The sequence below is a fragment of the Papaver somniferum genome, chromosome 7 (genome assembly GCF_003573695.1).
Source record: "Papaver somniferum cultivar HN1 chromosome 7, ASM357369v1, whole genome shotgun sequence".
Lineage (NCBI taxonomy): Eukaryota > Viridiplantae > Streptophyta > Magnoliopsida > Ranunculales > Papaveraceae > Papaver > Papaver somniferum.
The window spans coordinates 73,024,710-73,047,825 of NC_039364.1; the positions used below are offsets into that span (position 1 = coordinate 73,024,710).

The 23,116-nt window shown below is 34.7% G+C and overlaps 1 pseudogene; it reads left to right on the top strand.

The window, feature by feature from the left end:
- Positions 1-16,009: 16,009 nt before the first annotated feature.
- On the top strand, positions 16,010-21,194 carry LOC113294759 (annotated as a pseudogene).
- Positions 21,195-23,116: the final 1,922 nt, after the last annotated feature.

A 23,116-nucleotide genomic window follows, 5' to 3' on the forward strand; every position in this document is an offset into this window, starting at 1 on the left:
TTAGACCGAGAAAAGGTTTTCATGTAATGTTTTTGGGATATGGCTTTCATATCATGTCGAAAGGTTGATGAACCTATTTATAGAAAAGGTAGTTAACACATTGATCTCATATAAGTGGTGGCAGTTGCAAAGAAATGGAAGAGTAGAGAATTCAAAATCATGGTGAAACCAGTTCTGCTTTGTTAGGGAATCTTGGCGATTGTAAGACCACTACTCCTTACTGCTTCAACTTCCAGCACGACTTACTCACTTTCTTATCGTTGGTTTATTTCTCACTGCACGTGTTGTAGGCCTACAGACGAAAACCTTAGTGAATATCCCCCATGTGATAATATTGGTGTCTCGAGCATGGTTAAGTATATTTTATAGACGTGCATTTATTTGGTCAATTATTGGCCTAGTTGCTAGTCTTAGCATGTTGATGAGTCTAATATGATTCTCGAGTTGAGTTTGGTATGCTTTATAAGGACTCGTTATTTTGTTGAATAAAGCATGAAGTGTATGCTGAGACGAGCAATGATGCTTTGTGCACCATGGACGTGAGATCTCTGATGGGATTTGATGATTTTGCCAAATCATAGTGTTAGTTGAGGCAACAATGATACTTAGATGATTTGGATCGAGAGGTACATGTTTGATGAGATTGTTGAATCGAGCATATACCCATTTGATGATATATCAAGAATTTAACAGGAATTCATGTAAATATAAAAAATGCTATTGTTAGCAATAATTGTAGAATATTTAACCTCGATTTGTCGAAAATGGTCGGAGCAATATTGTTAGTTCAAGCAAATATTGACAATATTGCTAGTTGAAGAAAATACTGCTAGTCAGAGCGATATTGATTTGTGTATCATAATGCTCTTTGGATCAAGATATGCTCTTTCGAGCATTATTGTTATGTACACCATGCCATTTTATCGGGGCTAACCGATGGTGGCACATATGCCTGAAAGACGAATATTTACCATAAATTTATAGAATTCTGCTGAGAAAAGCTATAGATTGAAGTAGTGATATATTTTGGTGAAAATAGAATATTTTCTAGGAATTCAATTGGTGAATATAGTACTAGAATTAGTTAATTAGTCGCTTTATACTAGTAGGCAATCTATCTAGGAGCATTGTATTAATTCGAGTAGTATGAAACATCTGGGAAGTCTTGCAACAAGCACCACTATTGTTTTAAAGTCTCAACAGAGTGAGTTTTGAATACAGAAATAAATACTGAGTTGCACAACATATATACAAAAAATATATAGAATATTGAAAGCTCATCCGAGTGAGGCTCTAGTATTGTCTTATATATTTATGCTTTGAAGAGGTTACATGATCATTCAGAGATGCCTGTAACAAGATTTTATTTTAATTCTCTTGGGAATATAAAATATGAATTTCATACTTCTAATACCGGGTCAGAGACATATAAAATATGAATTTCATACTTCTAATATCGGGTCAGAGACATATAAAATTTTGATATTTGTACACCTAAGTAAAATCGATTCTACGATGGTTGTAAGGTGTGTCCTAGGCATAAGTAAGTTACTAAGTTGTCCTTGAATAATTATATTTACAAAATACCCCATCTACTAAATAAAAAACCTAAACCTAATTTCTTCTTATAAGAAAAGAATAAAGAGTTGATTGTTAAATCCTGGTTGCTCATAATTCCATCTCCTTTTATAAAAATCTAATAATTTTTTTCTTTTTCTTTTGTTTGAATGATAAATTAGGTTTGTATCAATGTAAAGTAGATTTTTTTTATAGTTACAGGGTCAAATTTGGCTGATAGATTACAGAGTCCAGTTCGGCTGATAATTATATACCCAAAATTATATTTGAACTTCATTTTATGAAGAACAATGCTAAGTTCGGCCGCCTTATTTTTCTTTCGAATAAACCAAACTTGATATTGTTATTGACAATGAAGAAGAAAACCATATTCGGCAGATGTCATTCGAACCTATGTATTATTTCTAAAAATATCGGTTCCGTTGACAAGTTAGCAGCCGAACCTAGGTATCCTTCATATACGAAGAACACCTAGGGTTTGACTAATAACTTTTCAGCCGAACATAGGTATATTTTGTAAAAACCTTAGGTTCCGCTAACATGTTATCATCCGAACTGTTCATCTGGTCAGCCGATCTAGGTTGTAAAACTTCAATTTTTGACGAATTCAACCTACATTAAACCTTCAGGTTCTATTACGAGATGATGATTCACCTTCCTCACATTTGTCACTTGAATCATAATAACCAAAATAAAAAAAGAAATTCTTCTTCTTATTCTTCACCGACAAAACCCTAATTATCTCTCGAATATTTTTACTCCTCTTTAAACCTGACACTAACTTTAATTAACCAATGTTAATCATTAATATTAACCATTAATAATTAACATTAATATTAATCAACTAGGGAAATTACTACTGTTAGAGCATTGCTCGGTCGAACTCGCAAGTTTTGCTTTCACAAGCTTGTTGTTAATGTTAGATGCTCAAAACTATATATTGATTTCTAGTCTATTAAATTTAAGTCTCGGACTAGGATTAGAGTATGATAGTTAAGTATCAGACACTTACATGTCCTAATTCCTTGCTAGAGTCGTCCTCTATAAACCTAGGTTTCTTATGAGAAGCATAATTAGGTTACGACTTAAAAACTTCACCTATGGATTCGTGATGCCAGGTCAGAGATATTTTAACTGATAGTTCTTGTATCCTTATCTTGTTCTTATTGATTGCTGAGGTTTTTGTAATCTCCGATCAGGAACGACAAACATAAGAATCGCAAAGTTCTCTTCGTCTTAAACTTTACGATTCCTCAAGATAGATATCTAAACCCTTCTTCATTGATTTGTTTGATTTTTCTTGAGAGGTGGTCAGTAATCCAGGATTCTCAGCTAACTGAGTGTAATTGTTCCGGATTCGTGAGTTTTTCTAGCATTGTCTATTGCAAACATATTTCCAAGACCTTATTTAAAAAATCTAAAGTCAAATTAAATCCTCTTATATGTTAGAGGAAAATTGGTACCAAAAGTTTCACTTATGTTGAAGCAACTCTTAGGCTGTAAATGACATCATCTAAGGGAATCAATTGCGTAGAGCCTTGCAAGGTTCATGAGACGTAAGGAGCACGACTGCAATTGAATTTCCTGGAGGGTCAATTCGGTCTCAACTATATTCAATTCTGAAGTTTGATAGTATGCTAGTATTTGTAGCAGGTTAATACGATTTGGTGTTCGAAGTTGGACGATGTCCCGAGATTTTTCTACAGATACAGTTTTCCTCGTTAAGAAAACTTCTGGTGTCTTGTGTTTTTCCTTTTCCGCATTATACTGTTTTATCTTTATATAATATAGGAACAACATAAGTAGTATGTAATCAATCTAAGTAGTTTAAGTCCTTATTAGTTGTAATCAATAATGATACTTGTTCTTGTTCAATTCGTGTCTTGGAATATAGATTATAAGTTTTATACTTGTCATAATTTGGATCCTCTTGATTTGGATTGATCTTGGATATTGATTTGTGAGATCGTCTAAGAAATCTTATAGACGGTCATATTCAAGGACTTGTTTGTCAATACATGTTGATTATGGAAGAGATAAGAGAAAAACTCTATATGCATATTATTCAAGGATCTTTAGTTTAGATCTGTTAGAGTAATGCTCGGTTGAACCCATAATTTTTTCTATCTCAAGCTTGTTGTCAATGTTAGATGATCAAAACTATATCTTGATTTCTAGTCTACTAAATCAAGTCGTGGACTAGGTTAAAATATGGTAGTTGAGTATCAGACATCACCCTTGAAGACTGAAGATCGACGAAGTCTTTTGGAGAACTTGTGTATCCGGTATGTTTTACCATTCAATCTTTTTGAGACGATGTCGTACGAATTCTAGTAGATTTACAAAGAAGAAATTTCGAGTCAAGATTGTCTTGTTAAAAATCTCGAAATATGATTCTAACAAAGATGTTCAACGATTCTTAACAATATTAGTTTTAAAGAATTTATTTTGTGAATTACTTTTTGGATCAATTGAAAATTACCATGCAACTGATTTTATCACGTGGGAATATTTCAAACATCATAAGAGAAAAATGTTGAACTATAAGATATTTCTTCTCATGGTAGGTTGGCGAACCAGTTCGTAAACCATATATATTTGAGTTTCAGAAATACAGGTTGGTTGGTGAACCAGTTCGAAAACCGCAAATTAAGATGGGAACAGTTCACGAACCGTCGTGAACTGATTTATTAAAGTTGGTATTATAGGCTAGCAGTTGATGAATTGTAATACCCCAATATTCGGCAGTAATTGGCCGAATGGAATATATGTAATGGTTTGTCCTTTCCTAACACCAGGGCCTTTTCATCCCAATTGGTTCCAGAGTTGGCAGAAAACAATATAGTTAAGCGTGCTCGGGCGGGAGTAATCCAGGAATGGGTGACCTCCCGGGAAGTTGCTGCTGGATGACCGCAGCGATACCCGTTAAAAACCCCACATTGTTGGATATCTGCAGTGGATAAGTGGGTACAGTATCGGTGGAGGGACGGGTCATTACAAATGGTATCAGAGCCGGCGACGGGTCTCTTTCCAATGGTGGGAAGGTATGATGGACGGGGTTGGTCCAGGTGGGTGCTTCTCATGAGGGGTAGGGAACGTCGGAGATCTGGGATTGTATATATATTTCGGGACCGAGGACGGCTCCAATTTAAGGTGGTGGTATTGTAATACCTCGATATTCGGCAGTGGTTGGCTCGAATTCCCTAAGTTGTTAATGCGATGACCTAGGGGTCTCATATGTGTTGCTTTGCATGAGAAAATTGCAACGACCAAGGGGTTGCATTTATATTGCTTAGATGGTTATATACTTTGGGAAATGTCGATGGGAACATTTAGTATAAGGGGTAGGGAACGTCGGAGATCTGGGCTTGTATATATATTTCGGAGTCGAGGACGGCTCCAACTTAAGGTGGTGGTATTGTAATACCCCAATATTCGGCAGTGGTTGGTTCGAATTCCCTAAGTTGTTAATGCGATGGCATAGGGATCGCATATGTGTTGCTTTGCATGGGAAAAATTACAATGACCAAGGGGTTGCATTTATATTGCTTAGCTGGTTATATACTTTGGGAAATGTCGATGCGAACTTTTAGTATGCTGACGCATGGTTAGCTAACTAATTGGATCACATTATGGCACAATATGAAACTTAAATGGGTAAATGTTGATAGATTCCGAGTACGTAATCCTTTTCTTTTAGGGGGAAGATTGTAAAATCCCCTTATCCAAAAATGTGTATAGTTTAGTAATATCCTTAGTTTTGGGTTTCCATAATCTTTTCCTCCAGCAATGATGGTCGTGGATTTTTGAGAAAGACAAATCTCCAATATTTTTGAAAAGTTTTCCTAGGATATATAGTAAGAGATTAGGGTTATTGTTAGTCTCACAAGAATATAAGAAATATCAGCCGCACTAAAAATCTCTTTTGTTGGGGAAAACCTAGCTGCTGTGAGAGAAGTCTAAGGAGGGGGACGATTGATTTTAGCCGAAAGGTAGTACTACTGGTTGGAGGATTTTTCTTGCTTACCAGGTAGGTTTTCTAGCTCTTATCTCTTTTAAGATTAATCAAATGAGTCTGAAATGTTTTTAAGATTATTTACAAAAGATTGATAAGAAAGAAGGATATAAAACGCATGTCTCGTGTTAGGAATGGTATAGTATCAATTGAAATTGAAAATGAGTTTCTGTTTGATCATTTTTATGTAGCCGATGGGTATTGGGTTGTTTGTTTCTTTTGCAAGATTGATCTCTGTAGTTCATCACATAAGACGTTGGTCCATTATGTAGTCTTTTGGTTTGTCAGTCCTCCTTGTCTTACTATATAGAAATATACTCTCATGGGAATCCATTTTGAATATAATTAGTCTGGAGTTCTATGTGGTAAATACTGAGTCCTATAGTTTAAAGTTGGTGTGGGTATATATAAATGTGTCATTTGATTATCTTGATGGTTCTTTATGAAAGTACATAGAGAAGAGTTATGACGTTCAGTACATGAGCTAAAATTTTAATGTATTTTGGTGTGATGAACGCCTAAAGTTAGACTTCTTAGCACGCCCATAGTAAGACTTGATAATATTAGTATGTCTCTAATGACATAAATCCAAGTTGTGCAGTTTAGTAAATGCAAAGAGATGCGAAATCTAAATGTTGACTCTACGGGCTAATCTAAAATGCAAAATAACTTTTTGTTGGGGAATAAAAATTCTGGAATTGATTTTTTTTTCGTTGTATGCTACTGGGTAGTGTTAGCGCGTGTAGTTATAGGAGTGTTGTTGTCTTGGGAATGCTATGTGAAGATGAATGGTATTTCTTGTTTGTTCGTTACCCGTAGTTGGCTCGATTTCCATAAGCTATTATGACGATGACCGCTGGGTCTCCTGAAAGATATGGATTTATTATCCTGGAATGGAATCGACAACGTTTTATTTTCTGACGCACGGTAGGGGAATGAAGTGGACTACACAAGATCTTATACGATACTTAGTACGGGTAGAGTAAGGACTGTTGAGAAGGGAAGTCGTTAATTCTTATCGTTCAGATCAGTGGGTGGGAAGCATTGTTTTTCCTTTTCTCTAAATGTCTTTTTGTTCTTATTATTGCGCCTTATTCGTATGCCAAGCGCTAGACTTTTAAGTGGTTGTTTTCTTTTTGTTATTTATATTTTTAAAAGGGAGTAGATAATAAATTGTTTCCACTTTGCGACATATTTTTTTACGAAAAACTTCAGATTTTTTTAGATTATATATAAAGGATATAAGCGTATGAAAACATACTTTTAGTTGGGGTCTGACTCAACTTACTATTTTTCAGAAAGCGGTGATCGTGGAGCAACATAACTTGTAGATTGCATTTCTGTCCCGAGAAGCTACTTCGTAATTATTTTAAGGTGCTTAATTAGCGAAGTGATTTATTTATTCCTTCTAAAGACCAAACGTGTGTTTCATTTCTTTTAAATAAATACTTCGCATTTATTTGGGAGACCGATCTGCGAGCCGGGATTTTTTTTTTGTTTCTAAAGGATTCATTTTAGTTTACCTTATCAACTTCATTTAAAAAAATAAATTCTTTTATTTTTTGGGATTATTGTCGATGTGTTCCATACAATAGCCCGATCTCCATTTGTTGGTACGACGATTTGAGTGTGTAAAATGGTCCATGAGTAAGCCACACTTTGGATTTTAGGGCGACCGACCTAGAGGCCGGTTTTGGGAGTTTGGTTTGGAGATGGCCACCGACTGGAGGAGTAGTTTTTGAACTGCCGTGAAGGCTAGATGGGAGAACAAGGATTGAAGGGAGAAAGACAATTCGGTGATAAGGATTTTAATCTTTACCTCTCTTTTCTGGTAATCATTTTATTTAGGTTTTTAAGAAATCCATCATCATGCCTTGTTAGATTCATGTAACTGGGGTTTAATAGTTGAAACCTTTTTTTAGCATTAGACCACTTTGATTTGAAACATATATGATTTTGAGGCTATTTTGATTTGAATAAATTAATTCCATGATTTTGTATATTGATTTTTAATGATGACATGTGTTGTTGCTTCACCGGTTTTATATAACTATGCGTATAATTAATAGGAACCCAAATATATGTGTCTACTTATTTGATATTCCATGTCTGGGTTAAATCCTTTAATTGGGTATGCTTAGAATAGCTAGGTATTGTTTGTGAATCTGTATTTAGTTTCGTATAACTTTCTCACTAATGCAATTTGATGGTGCATGCTTCGGTTTAGTTTTTTGATGTGCCATGCTTAGGGCGTCCCGGTGGTATTTGCAGCTCTAATACATATAATAGGTGATGTCAATAGAATGAACACTAAATAATTCATGAATTATGTTTCAATTCAGTAATTGATTAGAAATATTGGTGGATAGTATAAACCCTGGTTACCAACTTTCCCATTGATTTTATTTTATTAGTTTAATTTTATTATTTCGTTTTACATTTCTCATTTCAAAAATCCAAAAAAAACACTGTTGGTTAGTCAATTAGAGATATTGATTACAGTATTTCCACCGCTCCCTGTGGGTTCGACCCGTACTTGCATCTGCCTACTAGTTAGACACCGTGCGATTGCGGTTATTATAACATAGGGTTTCCCAGAATCCCATCAATTTTATTGTAAAATCCCCTTATCCAAAAATGTGTATCGTTTAGTAGTATCCTTAATTTTGGGTTTCCATAATCTTTTCCACCAGCAATAATGGTCGTGGATTTTTGAGAAAGACAAATCTCCAATATTTTTGGAAAGTTTTCCTGGGATATATAATAAGAGATTAGGGTTATTGTTAATCTCACAAGAACATAAGAAATATCAGCCACACTATGAATCTCTTTTGTTGGGGAAAACCTAGCTGCTGTGAGAGAAGTCTAAGGAAGAGGACGATTGATTTCAGCCGAAAGGTAGTACTACTGGTTGGAGGATTTTTCTTACTTACCGGGTAAGTTTTCTATCTCTTATATCTTTTAAGATTAATCAAATGAGTCTGGAAAGTTTTTAAGATTATTTATAAAAGATTAATAGAAAGAAGGATATAAAGGGTCTGTCTCGTGTTAGGAATGGTATAATATCCATTGAAATTGAAAATGAGTTTCTGTTTGATCATTTTTATGTGGCCGATGGGTATTGGGTTGTTTGTTTCTTTTGCGAGATTGATCTCTGCATTCATCACATAAGACAATAGTCCATTATGTAGTCTTTTGGTTTTCCATTCCTCCTTGTCTTACTGTATAGAAATATACTCTCATGGGAACCCATTTTGAACATTATTAGTCCGAAGTTCTATGTGGTAGCTACTGATTCCTATAGTTTAGAATTGGTGGGGCTATATATAAATGTGCCATTTGATTATATTGATAGTTTTTGTTGAAAGTACACAGAAAAGAGTTATGACCTTCAGTACATGAGCTAACATTTTAATGTATTTTGGTGTGGTGAACACCTAAAGTTAGATTTCTTGGCACGCCCACAGTTAGACTTGATACTATTAGTATGTCTCTAATGACATAAATCCAAGTTGTGCAGTTTAGTAAATGCGAAGAGATGCGCAATCTAAATATTGACTACGCAAGGGATGATACGATACATAGTACGGGTAGAGTAAGGACTATTGAGAAGGGAAATCGTTAATTCTTATCGTTCAGATCAGTGGGTGGGAATTACTGCTTTGCCTTTTCTCTAAATGTATTTTTGTTCTTATTATTGCGCCTTATTCGTATGCCAAGCGCTGGACTTTTAATTGGTTGTTTTTTTTTACTATTTATCTTTTTAAAAAGGAGGGGACAATAAATTGTTTTCACCTTGCGACATATTCTTTACGAAGAACTTCAGATTTGTTTAGATTATATATAAAGGATATAAGCGTATGAAAGCCTACTTTTAGTTGAGATCTGACACAACTTACTATTTTTCAGGAAATGGTGATCGTGGAGCAACATAACTTGTAGATTGCATTTCTGTTCCGAGAAGCTACTTCATGATTATTTTAAGGTGCTTAATTAGCGAAATGATTTATTGATTCCTTCTAAAAACCAAACTTGTGTTTCTTTTCTTTTAAATAAATACTTCGCATTTATTTGGGAGACCGATCTGGGAGTCGAGGATTTTTTTTTTGTTTTCATTTTAGTTTTTCTTATCAACTTCATTTTAAAAAAATAAATTCTTTTATTTTTTGGGATTATTGTCGATGTGCTCCATACAATTGCCCGGTCTCCGTTTGTTGGTACGATGGTTTGAGTGTGTAAAACGGTCCATGAGTAAGCCACACTTTGGATTTTAGGACGGCCGACCGAGAATTCGAAGTGGGATGTTACAAAGTGGTATCAGAGCCCTGGTCACATAAATCCTTGGGAGAGGGTGTAAGGTCTTGTTTGATCACGGTAGGCACGAGTTTTAGGAGCACTTTGATTGTTTTTCTTTGTGTGATTTTGTGTTGATAGTTTCTTTTTTTTCTTTCCATTCCTAGAGGATGGATGGTCGTGGTAGAAGTAATATTGAAGGCCATGGTCATGGTAGAGGTTTTGGCTGAAGGAGTGAGGATTTTGTTGAGGATTATGTGGCATAAAGTAACTCACGCACTGTTGGTAGTAGATCTCATAGTGAAGATAAGTCTAGGTCCACAGGTGGCTCTTGATTAAGTAGGACTAGGTCCACAGTAACACTCGATCTGTTTGTATCGGGGAGGGTGGGCCAAATGCCTTAACATTAGAGAATATTCAGACAATGTTGATTGATGCAGTCACAACGATATTAGATCAGAGGCTTGGTCCACGTGGAGGTACGAAAACCATGGCACCTCAAGTGAGGGATGTACCGACAATTATAGAGAGAAACGTGAAGTCTTGGGTTCAATATTACCAAGATTTTCTAAATATGAAACCCCCTCCATTCACAGGAAAGGGAGGTGCAACCGAAGCACATCAGTGGTACACTAAAGTGGATCGGATAGTAGCTCAGTTTGATTGTTCTAGAGCTTATAAGCAGAGGATGGCCGCTTTTCTATTGGAGGGGAATGCAACAACATGGTGGGAATCGATGGGAAGGACAGTTGATGCCATGGAGGTTACATGGACAAGATTCAAGGATTTGTTCCTTGCACACTATTTTCCCCCAGCCGAGCGTCAAGATATGATTAGGAAGTTTGAAGAATTAAAGCAAAAGGAAGATCAAACAGTGGTTGAATACGAGTGTGAGTTTGATCGCTTATCTATATTTGATGCTCATCTTATTCCTACAGAAGCAGATATGATCGAAAGGTTTTTGAATGGATTGAATGGTGGGATCGCTCTCCATATCATTGGAAATCCTAGTTTTGATACTTATGCCAAGGTGGTGAATTGTGCTAGGGCACATTTTTTGAGGATCCAAGAAGCTAGGAAAAAGAAAGTAGAACCTAAGAGAAATGAGAAATCTAATGATGTTGGAAGGAATAACTGAAAAAAGCCACGAGCAGATGAGAAAATCACTAACCATAGAGAAGTAGCTTAAGCACCCCAACCACTAAGAACTGGGGAAGAGGAGAAACCTTACGTATTTAGAGGGCGTTGTTATGCTTGTGGTGATCAAGGACATAAATCTTCGAATTGTCCAAACAAAAATAAACATGGAGTTGAGAATAATGGGAACCTTCTTGAAGTACCAATAAGGCGGGAACAACCCCGAATGAATGTTATATTAACTCGTGGTGATGGTGAACACGCTGTCGAGATGGAAGGTATTTTTTCTCTTCTTAACCCATATTTCCACGTTTTCCTCGTTTTTGTTATGCTGATGAGTGTTGGTTGTTTTCCACTTTGCATGTGGTTGGCTCGAATTTTCTAAGTTATTAATGCGATGACCTAGGGGTCGCATATGTGTTTCTTTGCATGGGAAAATTGCAATGACCAAGGGGTTGCATTTATATTGCTTAGCTGGTTATATACTTTGGGAAATGTCGATGCGAACATTTAGTATGCTGACACACGGTTAGCTAACTAACTGGATCACATTATGGCACAATATGAAACTTAAATGGGTAAATGTTGATCGATTCCGAGGATGTAATCCTTTTCTTTTAGGGGAAGATTGTATATCCAAAAATGTGTATCATTTAGTAGTATCCTTAGTTTTGGGTTTCCATAATCTTTTCCACCAGCAATACTGGTCGTGGATTTTTGAGATAGACAAATCTCCAATATTTTTGGAAAGTTTTCCTAGGATATATAGTAAGAGATTAGGGTTATTGTTAATCTCACAAGAACATAAAAAAATATCATCCGCACTAAAAATCTCTTTTATTGGGGAAAACCTAGCTGCTGTGAGAGAAGTCTAAGGAGGAGGACGATTGATTTCATCCAAAATGTAGTACTACTGGTTAGAGGATTTTTATTGCTTACCAGATAGGTTTTTTAGCTCTTATCTCATTTAAGATTAATCAAATGAGTCTGGAAAGTTTTTAAGATTATTTACAAAAGATTAATAAGAAAGAAGGAATAAAGGGTCTGTCTCGTGTTAGGAATGGTATAGTATCCATTGAAATTAAAAATGAGTTTTTGTTTGATGATTTTTATGTAGCCGATGGATTTGGGTTGTTTGCTTCTTTTGCGAGATTGATCTCTGTAGTTCATCACATAAGACGTTAGTCCATTATGTAGTCTTTTGGTTTGTCAGTCCTCCTTATCTTATTGTATAGAAATATACTTTCATGGGAACCCTACTGAGTCCTATAGTTTAGAGTTGGTGTGGCTATATATAAATGTTTGATTTGATTATCTTGATAGTTTTTGTTGAACGTACATAGAAAAAAGTTATGACGTTCAACACATGAGCTAACATTTTAAGTATTTTGGTGTGATGAACACTTACAGTTAGACTTCTTAGCACGCCTACAGTTAGACTTGATACTATTAATATGTCTCTAATGACATAAATTCAAGTTGTCCAGTTTAGTAAATGCGAAGAGATGCGCAATCTAAATGTTAACCCTACAAGCTAATCTAAAATGCAAAATAACTTTTTGTTGGGGAATAAAAATTCTGGAGTTGATATTTTTTTCGTTGTATTCTACTGGGTAGTGTTAGCGCGTGTAGTTTTAGGAGTGTTGTTGTCTTGGGAATGCTATGTGAAGATGAATGGTATTTCTTGTTTGTTTGTTGCCCGTTGTTGGTTCAATTTCCATAAGCTATTATGGCAATGACCGCGGGGTCGCCTAAAAGATATGGATCTATTATCTTGGAATGGAATCGACAACATTTTATTCTCCGGCACGGGAATGAAGTGGACTACGCAAGGGTTGATACGATACAGAGTACGGGTAGAGTAAGGACTATTGAGAAGGGAAGTCTTTAATTCTTATCGTTCAGATCATTGGGTGAGAAGTATTGTTTTTCCTTTTTTCTAAATATCTTTTTGTTCTTATTATTGCGCCTTATTCGTGTGCCAAGCGCTAGACTTTTAAGTGGTCGTTCTTTTTTTACTATTTATCTTTTTAAAAAGGAGTAGACAATAAAAAATTTTCACTTTGCGACATATTCTTTACGAAGAACTTCAGATTTGTTTAGATTATATATAAAGGATATAAGCGTATGATAGCTTACTTTTAGTTGGGGTCTGACCCATTTACTATTTTTCAGGAAACGGTGATCGTGGAACAACATAACTTGTAGATTGCATTTCTGTTGCGAGAAGCTATTCCGTGATTATTTTAAGGTGCTTAATTAGCGAAATGACTTATTGATTCCTTCTAAAGACCAAACTTGTGTTTCTTTTCTTTTAAATAAATACTTCGCATTTATTTGGGAGACCGATCTGCGAGTCGGGGATTTTATTTTTTTTTGTTTCTAAAGGATTCATTTTAGTTTTCCTTATCAACTTCATTTAGAAAATAAATTATTTTATTTTTTCGGATTACTGTCGATGTGCTCCATACAATAGCCCGATATCCATTTTTTGGTATGACGGTTTGAGTGTGTAAAATGGTCCATGAGTAAGCAACACTTTGGACTTTAGGGTGGTTGACCTAGAATTCGAAGTGAGGATGTTACATGAACCCGGTTCACGAACCTTTGCACCCTGACTTGTGAACAAGCCTAACGGTTCAGCAACCGTTGTACCAACCGTCCTAGTTTAAGATTTAGAAGATGCTTAAAAACTTATTTTTAAATATGTTTAGCATTGCTAGAATTATCTCTAACGCTACTAAGACTTCATTGATCACGCAAACACTTATGTGTGTGCATCATGATTAAATTCTTAGGTGTTTAAATGAACATCAAATTGCTTTAGTTATTTGGCATAATTTCCAAACTGAACAATTACTATACACGGTTCCAGAACAGATTCCTAGTGTACATTCTTCTTTTGTATTTCAAGACCTAAAAGTGTTTGCTTGATTCTCAAGTTATCTTAGCTTGATATTTAAGCAACCCCTGGTCCTTGAAAATCTATAAATAGAGATGCTCTTTCAACTGGGAAATTCAATCCTTGACACTTTGTTACATAAACATATTTGGAAAAAGATTTGGCAGATGAAAATATCACCATTTGTTAAGAATTTTATTTGGAAAACTGCTCACTCCATATTTCCCAATAGTATGAGGGTGGCAGTTACCATCCCAAATATAAACAACAAGTGCACTTTATGTAATGAAGGTCAAGAAACTCTCACCCTTTTGTTTATGCAATGTAATTATGCGCAGCAAGTTTGGATGCACTTTAACTATGATATGTAATATGTTACAAATGGAACAGAAAATTTTCATGATTGGTTAAATAACTGCTTTGAAAATCCTAATAGAGGAGGGTATGATATAGATTGGTAGGTTTTGTGCAGTGTTATCATTTGGCATATATGGAAGGCTAAGTGTGATATTACCTTCCAAAAGAAAATCCAAAACAATACCATTACTGCAAACAACATAGTTAAACTTATTAATGGATATAAGTCTGTAAATCAAACAGGTTATGATGTTACACAATCACTGTGTTATAACCCCAAGAATGATGAAGTGCTTAAGGTCACTAATGATCAGTTAGATGAGTGTACTGGATCCATGAACCTGAAAATTAATATTGCACTAACAATGATGAACTCTACAACTAAGGCTGGAATTGGTCTAACTTTATTTGATCATACATGGAGAATCAAATAAGCCAAAGAACTGCACTCAGACTGTACTATCATAAAAGATTAGAGCGGATGCGGCTTTCCAATGGGCAACAAAATGGAGTGGACACATCATCTCTTTCAGGAGCGATTATGAGCCAACTATATTGCTGCTAATAGGAAAGTATGCAACAAAGACACAAGATCAGTGTAGACTTTGGCAACAATACTAAATTTGACATATATTTCGTAGATAAGGACTTCAATTTAGTTATGCGATCTCAAGTTATTTGGCAGAAAAGATAGTTGTATCTTATAACAAATATGCTATGAAGTATAATTGGTTAGATCAAAGCCTATAGGCTATTTTAAATTTTTTAAACATTCAAAATTGGAATGAAGATGTAATGATTTATCGTAACTCTCCATACGGAAGATACGTTTTTTTCGAGAAAAAAAGAAAAAAATCGAAGCTTTTTTGGTTTTTTATTCATATTGATTATTGTTCAATTTTGGTGGAAAATTCATTAACTTGAAACTAAAAGATTGTTTTCAAATTCGAATATAAAGTTTAGATGTTTTGATCCTTCTTCTCGTTACTACCACTGGGACGAACAATAGAAAATTTCATCATAATGAGTTATCAAATCCTCAATCTTTGGTTGATTTATTTTTTCTTACTATCAGCGATATTAGAGAGATATACCGATTATCTAGTTGCTCGATGCTCATCAACCTTCTTGAAAAGTTCAATTTGATAAACTCGAATCAATCATGTTACGACGTGTGTCAACATATTTTTATTCAGGTGATCTAAATTTTATATGTCTAAACATCATTATTACACGCATGTGTTGTAATAAAATATCTTCAAAATATGTGCATGCACTTCGCACATGTGCAAAACTGGATTGAAAATCCAAAATAGAGATAAAGTCAACACGAGTGGATAAAGTATGAGCAATGCGAGTCAACGTATGCCCCCAAAAAAATGAAAAAGATGCACCCTCCAGTAATTAACGGTGTGGATGGATGAGCCAGATGGCCTTGTTAGCTGCTGACAGGTAAAAACTGCGAGAACAACAAAAACAAAGCTAGAAAGATTTCAAGAACCATCTCGCGCTTGTTAAATCAAAATATATCTTCTCTTTATCTCTGAAAATATGAAGCGAAAATATCGTTCTCTCTAATTTCCTTGAACATTGAATTTCAACGCCACAATTTTCAACTCCTACATTTGTGTTTCTCCGTACTTAATTTACAGTTTGTTTCTGTTGGGTTTTTTTCTTTAATCCATTCCGATCTGAAATAGATTCAGATTGGACGGTTAATAGAAGAAATGGTGGCAGAAGAAGAGTCAATAGGAAATTATTTATCAGAAAAAGGTGAAGTTGTTTGTGTATATGCAGATGGTATTTATGATCTATTTCATTTCTGTCATGCTAGAGCCCTTGAACAACCTAAGAAATCGTAAGTCTTCATTTCATTTTTATAAAAATTCTGATTTTGGTAATGAATTGTTAGGTGCAGTTTTCCTCGTATCATTAGCTTATTCAAGATGGACTACGGAAATGTGCATATGCTATGCTTGAATGTCCATATTTTATCATGGGACTAAACACACTGGCAAATTTACTTTTTTCTTGAGATCTTTTTCCCAGTCCAAATGCCTGTGTTATCTTATGACATGGGACTAGTAGAATTCTTTGATGACTACAATTGGAACTTTTACTTTCTTTTTTCATGCATTCACTTGACAAAATTTACAGTCTTATGTATACCAAAGCTTATAGATAAAATTAAGTGCTTGTCTATTATGTTTCATTAAGTGCTTGTATAATTGGAAAAGTTTATCTAGCTTCATAGATAGAATTGATGACAAGATGGTATCTTTAAACTTCAGTAATCAAAATAGTTATTTATGGTTTCGTTTTTCTTATTTCATAATTGTGTAGTTGAAAAAATTATAATTCTTTAGAGAGAGAAAAGATTGCAATAGATGAGTTTGATAACAATCTATTTATTTTGACATCATTGTAGGTTCCCCACCACATATCTACTTGTTGGCTGATGCAATGACGAGGTTACACATAGATATAAGGGGAAAATTGTTATGAGTCTTATGACTAAAAATGAACGCTATGAATCCTTCCTTCATTGTAGGAACGATTCTGTTATACATGGTCATTATGTGACTTCTATATTTATTACACCCATAACATTAAATTAGAAATAAAATCAGCCCTCAGAGATAGATACACTAACGGGAGACCATAAATTAAGTCAAGTACCTCTTCGATCAGCTAATCCATTCTATATTTTTGGTACACAATAAGAAGGTCCAAATACATTTTCCTGGACAAGAACAAGATCAACTCTGTGACCCATGATTCATTTTTGTAAGCTTCACTGATACATGCTTGTTAAGTTCTATATACTTCTAACAAATTTATTGTACCTCTGTTGATATTTATGCGTTTGTTTTACCATAGATTAAATTAATTTTTTTATGTTGATCTGACTTAGATATGCAGATACAAGTAGGGATGCCAAGGATATGTCTATGAATTTGTTAGTTGCTTTCTTGGCCACTCTTTGTTTACTTTATATTATGATGATCTCTGTAGTTCTGCCCTCTGCTTACAGTATCTAAACCCTAAAGGTCCATTTGTGTAGGTTAAATCCATTGGAAAATTCAAGGAGACTAGTGAAAAAATGGCATATCAACATCAGATGTTATAATGAAATACTGAAAGACTACAACGAATATGTAATGCATAATTTAGCAAGGATACCTAAGGAAGGAGCTTGGTGTTAGCTATATGAAGGTATGATGGATTATTAAGTTTGTTTCGATTTTAATAGATATAACTCTTATTTTTTATCTCAATCCTCAAAAGTTTACATGCCATCTTAAAAACCGTGTAGATCTTGTAACCATTTCTTTGTTAAATAAGAAACTACACTGTTTAACTGATGTTTGTTCTTTTTTACTTGGTGTACTATCTGTCAGGAGAAGCAATTAAGATTGAACATGGGAATTACCAAATTTCGCGAGAGAGTGAAAGAGCATCTAGAAAAGGTGAGACAGAAGGTCTATGTTTCCTGCTTCAAGAGTTTGTTTCATTGTTCTGATACTCATGTTTTATGTTATCTTTCCTTCCATTGTTCTGATACTCATGTGCATCCACGCTTAATATTGAATACTGATATACATAACATCATAACCCAATTTTGGTACCATTTTCAAAAATCATTTTTTACCGTTTTTAAAACATACCATTTTTTCTTGTTTTCGTTTTCTATTAAACTTTAAAAAGATGTTCAGTAGGAAGTATAGAAAACCGTTTTTGAAAACATAATTTAAAAATTAGTTATGCTACAACAATCAACAATGAACATTTTATACTATTTATTTTGGACATTGAAGTCAATAAGAGATTGAATGTTTGAGTAGAGAAAAATTAACCATGGAAGAGAGGTTTGAAGAGATCATACCACCTTTGTTTTACCATAGACCTGAGATGCCTTTCATTAGAAGAGAAGAAGAAAAAGAAAAAGAAAATAATGAAAACAACAATTCGTCATTTTCATTTTTTTTGTTTTCAAAAACATAAAACAGTAGAAAAATATTTTTAGGAAACGTGTCTACCAAGCGTGTTTTTTAGTGTTTTCCGTTTTTACTGTTTTTAAAAATGTAAAATGGTTTTTAAGAACTATACCAAACACGGCCTTAGCTTCTTCCTTCTGAATTAGCCAAGAGTGCAATAATTCTTTGGTTTGATGATGTGGTCAAGAGTAAACGTAAGTGATATATGTACTTTCGGCACAAAATGACAATGTTAGTGTTAGGACCTCAGTCCCACATTGCTAAGATGGTGCAAAAGTGGGTAGCTTATAAGTCTATAGGTTCCCTCAGTTGTTTATAATTAGGACTATAGGTTACCCCAGCCTTTGGATTAAGATCTAAAGATACTTAGAACATCTCCGATGGAGAGTCAAGGTTTAATTTTAATTTAGCATCTCCAATAAAGAGTCAAGGTCTAATTTATTTATGATGTAAAATTAGAACCAAGCACCACGATCCAAGCACGGTCCAAGCGATAGTCGAGTAGAGCCGGCAGAGAGGAAAGAGCTATCGCCATGTGTGTATCAAAAAATGTGCCAACAGAGATATTGCACAAACAAAATAGTAATCTAAGCCTGCTCCATGAAAAGGGTGACGTCTAAGCTAGATTAAGATGTGGGTGCGCCTCAAGCCTGCTCCATGAAAAGGGTCACGTATAAGCTGGATAGATGTGGGTGCGCTTATGAAGGTGCATAGTTATCGCCACATTGAATACTGATAGTCGATTAGAATCGCCAAAAAAATAAGAGTTATCGTTGGGTCAGTACTTTGTAAGTCCATGGATTCCCTCAAATTGTAGACTGACTTTAGAGATGAGTTCTACATATAGGTCACCACATTGAATGCTAATAGTCGAGCAGAGACGCCAAAAAGAAATGGACTACCGCAGGATCAGTGTCGATAAAGTGGGCCAATGATTGGGTTTAGAAGTGTGGTAAAACGTAAAGACCTTAGTCCTACATCTCTAAGATGGTGTAAAATTGGGTTTGTAAGTCAGTGGATTCCCTCAGTTTGTAGGCCGGTTTTAGAGATGAGTTCTATTTATGGACTTATGACGAGTTAGGATTGGTGTCCTAACAGTCAGAGAAGAAATACAAGTGATGAAGGCCGAGTATTCAATAGAACAACCGGCATGGTAATTGCAAACAAACCTAGTCGATTTTGGAAGCCTTAAAAGTGAATTTTGAAGTGATGTCAAAGGAGAACAATCGTCTAAGTCACAACCCCGGGACCTTGTCCATTGTCTCTCAGGATGTTCTCGACGTTTGTTAGCTAAGACCATGTCTCACAATTGACAAATTCATAAGTACATAACCTGGAAGATTTTGAAGACATAAAAAAGGACAAATATGACTCCCAGAATCGTCAAGGTTCATGGCCAGACAACGAACCGATTCTGACGGAAGGCTGGTGATTTTTTCGCATTGTTGGCCCAAAACTTGAAGAAACATGGTCCCACTATGCCTATAAGGCCTAGTTTTGAAGAAACATGGTCCCACTATGCCTATAAGGCCTAGTTTTCATAGAGTTTTATAAGAAGAATTCCATGATTATATATATATATATACTTACTAGAAATAACACGTGTCGTAACGGCACGGTATGAGACAGGATAATTTTTGGATATAATAATTTTAATAATTATCTCACACTATGAGGCTTAATTCGACCTATGAGAACTTGTACACATGAAAATCTTAATCCAAATAATTATAAATTCAGTTATGCTTAAATAATAGTTTAGTAATTCCTCACGATATTCTTTAGACTTAAAATAATAGTTTTTGATATTCCTCACGATATTATTAGACCCAAAGTAGTGACTTCGTTGGCCGCTATGAAATCGACCTCTTCCTATTTTCTTGCAACACGAAATTTGAGTACTGCAGGTTTGTTTTCAGCGCAATCATTGCATTTTTCAAAAGGAAGCAAACACATTTTGGTAAACGGATTTTGTGGGACTGCAGCTAATCATGTTTGACATATGTTACTCTTAGGTTAAAAAATTTACCAAGAAATAAGTTGGGAATGAGTGAATGAGTTTGAAGGTGTGGGGTTCAAGAAATTCACTCCTCTGTTTATACACGTTCATTGAATAATTGTAATTAGTGACAGTTTTAATTTTCTCGACGTTTTTTTTTGTTGGAATGGGCTATTATGTGTTAATCATAAAACAATCGCTTCTTTGCATACAGTTTGTATAGTATGGATGTTTTTATCTTATTTATGGATAAGTATTTATCATGATCGTGGGTGGATATTTATTTCTGGTCTAATCAAAAGAGGGAAAAAGAAAATTGTATACCTTAATTACCAAGCTCATGACCAAAATTTTAGCCCCAATTATCATGACCTTTTTTGTAAGGTTTGCTGGTATAGAAACAAACCACCAAGAGGACAGGATATCCAAACCAACGGTGAACTTGGTGAGCTTGGTAATTGTACCTTAGCAGAAAGATACCCAATCAAGATTTTCTTCTTTTTTTAACGTTTCCTTTTTGAGTTTCTCTTCTTTTTGTTTGTGTTGTCGATTAAAAATAAATAAAAATACCCGATCAAGATTTTTTCTTCTTCCTTTTGTTTGAGTTTCTCTTCTTTTTGTTTGTGTTGCAGATTTTGATTAAACTATTCATGGCATTAAGATCTGATGAAAAGGTAGTCACGCTCTTGATCAAGAATGCTCAAATGTTCCCAAGAATGCTAAATTTTTTATGGATGAAAACAGGGTTCATTTCTTCGATTGGTTAAATGTCTCAGTCGAAAATAATTTTTTTATGGATGCTAGAAAATTGTTCTAAAGTTCTTTGTTCTTTGGGTTTTACACATTGTAACTCTAATGTTATTTGTGTTTTGGGTTTTATGGAAGAGTAAATTTTCGGTGGGTCATTTTTGGATACGTATTTGTTTTCGATTGCTCCCTTTATACAATGAGTATAATGAAAATTATTCTTGGTATTTTTCGATTTTCCCCTTTAAACAATGAGTATAATGAAAATTATTCTTTGTATTATTAAAAATAATATGTTATTTGTGTTTTGCAGATTGATGAAGGATGGATAATTTGAGTTTTTAAAGATATGGTTCAAAGAATTTTCTTCATTTTTCTATGGTTGTAATATTTAATTTTTTAGTTTATTTTTAATAGCATATTTATTGTTTTAATTGATGAGGAACTAATTATGAGGGTTATCAATATCTCCATAATCCACGACTGCTAGATGTCTTTGGCTAGGATGAGACTGGGATGGTCGGATCACATGTTTGTCTCTCAAAATGTTATCCGTCCGTCCAAGCTCAAAAATCCCTTCTGTTTGTGAAAAGGCGAGGGTACCCAAATATACCCCAAGCTAAAACTTTTCCTACCTATAAGTCCTTTCTCCGAAAGTGATTGTCTATAGACTGAGTCGAGACAATGCAACTAATCGGTTCACACTTCGTGTGATCGTTTATGGATACGAGATCGAGATAATACAACAACGAAGTATGTTTGCTTGATAAAAAGGTTCAGACTTAACAAAACATAATAGGATTGCTTATCAAGTACATAAGAATTGACGTTTGTGTAATTTACTTTAATTATAATAAAACAATTATAATACGGAAATATAAAGTAAATGACACAGCAAGATTTTGTTAACGAGGAAACCGCAAATGCAAAAAAAAAAACCGGGACCGTGTCCATAATTGAATGCTCTCAAGATTAAGCCGCTACACAAAATTAAACCAACTTCGTATAGTTGAGACCAAGCAACTAAACCTATAGTTCACCTAGTTCCGTCTGTATTCCCACGCCTCCAACTTATATATAAGTCACGTACTTGGGACAATTCCTTTGGTTAGTATTCCAAACAGTAAAGGAACAACAAATCTGTTTGGTATCAACTCTATTCAACCAAGTGATGTGAGTCGGACAAAGGCTCTTCTGTTTATCTTAACATAAACTCCTTCATCAGGTTCTTAGATCTATCTTATGTTCAACTACCAAAGTAATTGTTCAGATTTTACAGTCAATACTTTTAATCACAAAGAATTGTATTGATGCCGATATACACAACTAATCAATCAAATCTACCACAAGGATAAACCGATTATAGTTGGATCCTCTTATACCGAAAAAAGTATTGTACACACCAAAGATTATGAACCTCAAATCAGAAATCTTCAATATCTTCTTTGTCTTCAAATCTTATTAGATCTTCAATAAACACCTGCACACAACAACTTCAATCTCTTGTGATCAATCACGCACAGAACGGAGTCTGTTAACAATGATTATCACAAGATCGTCTTTAGAACTAACAACAGTATAAAGATCCCTGTTGAAACTTCGATCTAGTTTGAGTGAATTTTATATCAGAAGAGAAGATTCTCAAGCATAAACAAACTAGGTGCAATCAAAGTTCAACCACCGTTAGTCAATCAAATCAATCGAAAACACAAGATAAATCGCAATTATCTAGTTTCCCACCAACGTTACTCGTAGAGCTTCTCAATCCCAAAGAAGACTTTAAACTGAGCGTCCGTAAGAGATTTCGCCTAATTAGGTTACTCTCCTCTCCGAATAGGCGACTACACCAGTAACAACACAACCGAGGAAGTTTGCTGTCACGAAGGATTAGTTTGCTAGAAATGCAAACTTCAAGTATTTATAGACAAGGAAGTTTGGACACCAAGGAATTTGCAAAACCGAAAATATTCTCAAATATATTCAATATATTCCAAATTCGGTTTCCATAATTCCTGGAAATGCTCTGTCCAAAATAATCACCGAAAATCTCTTTGGAAAATCTCAACTAGTAAATGCACATTACTAATTAT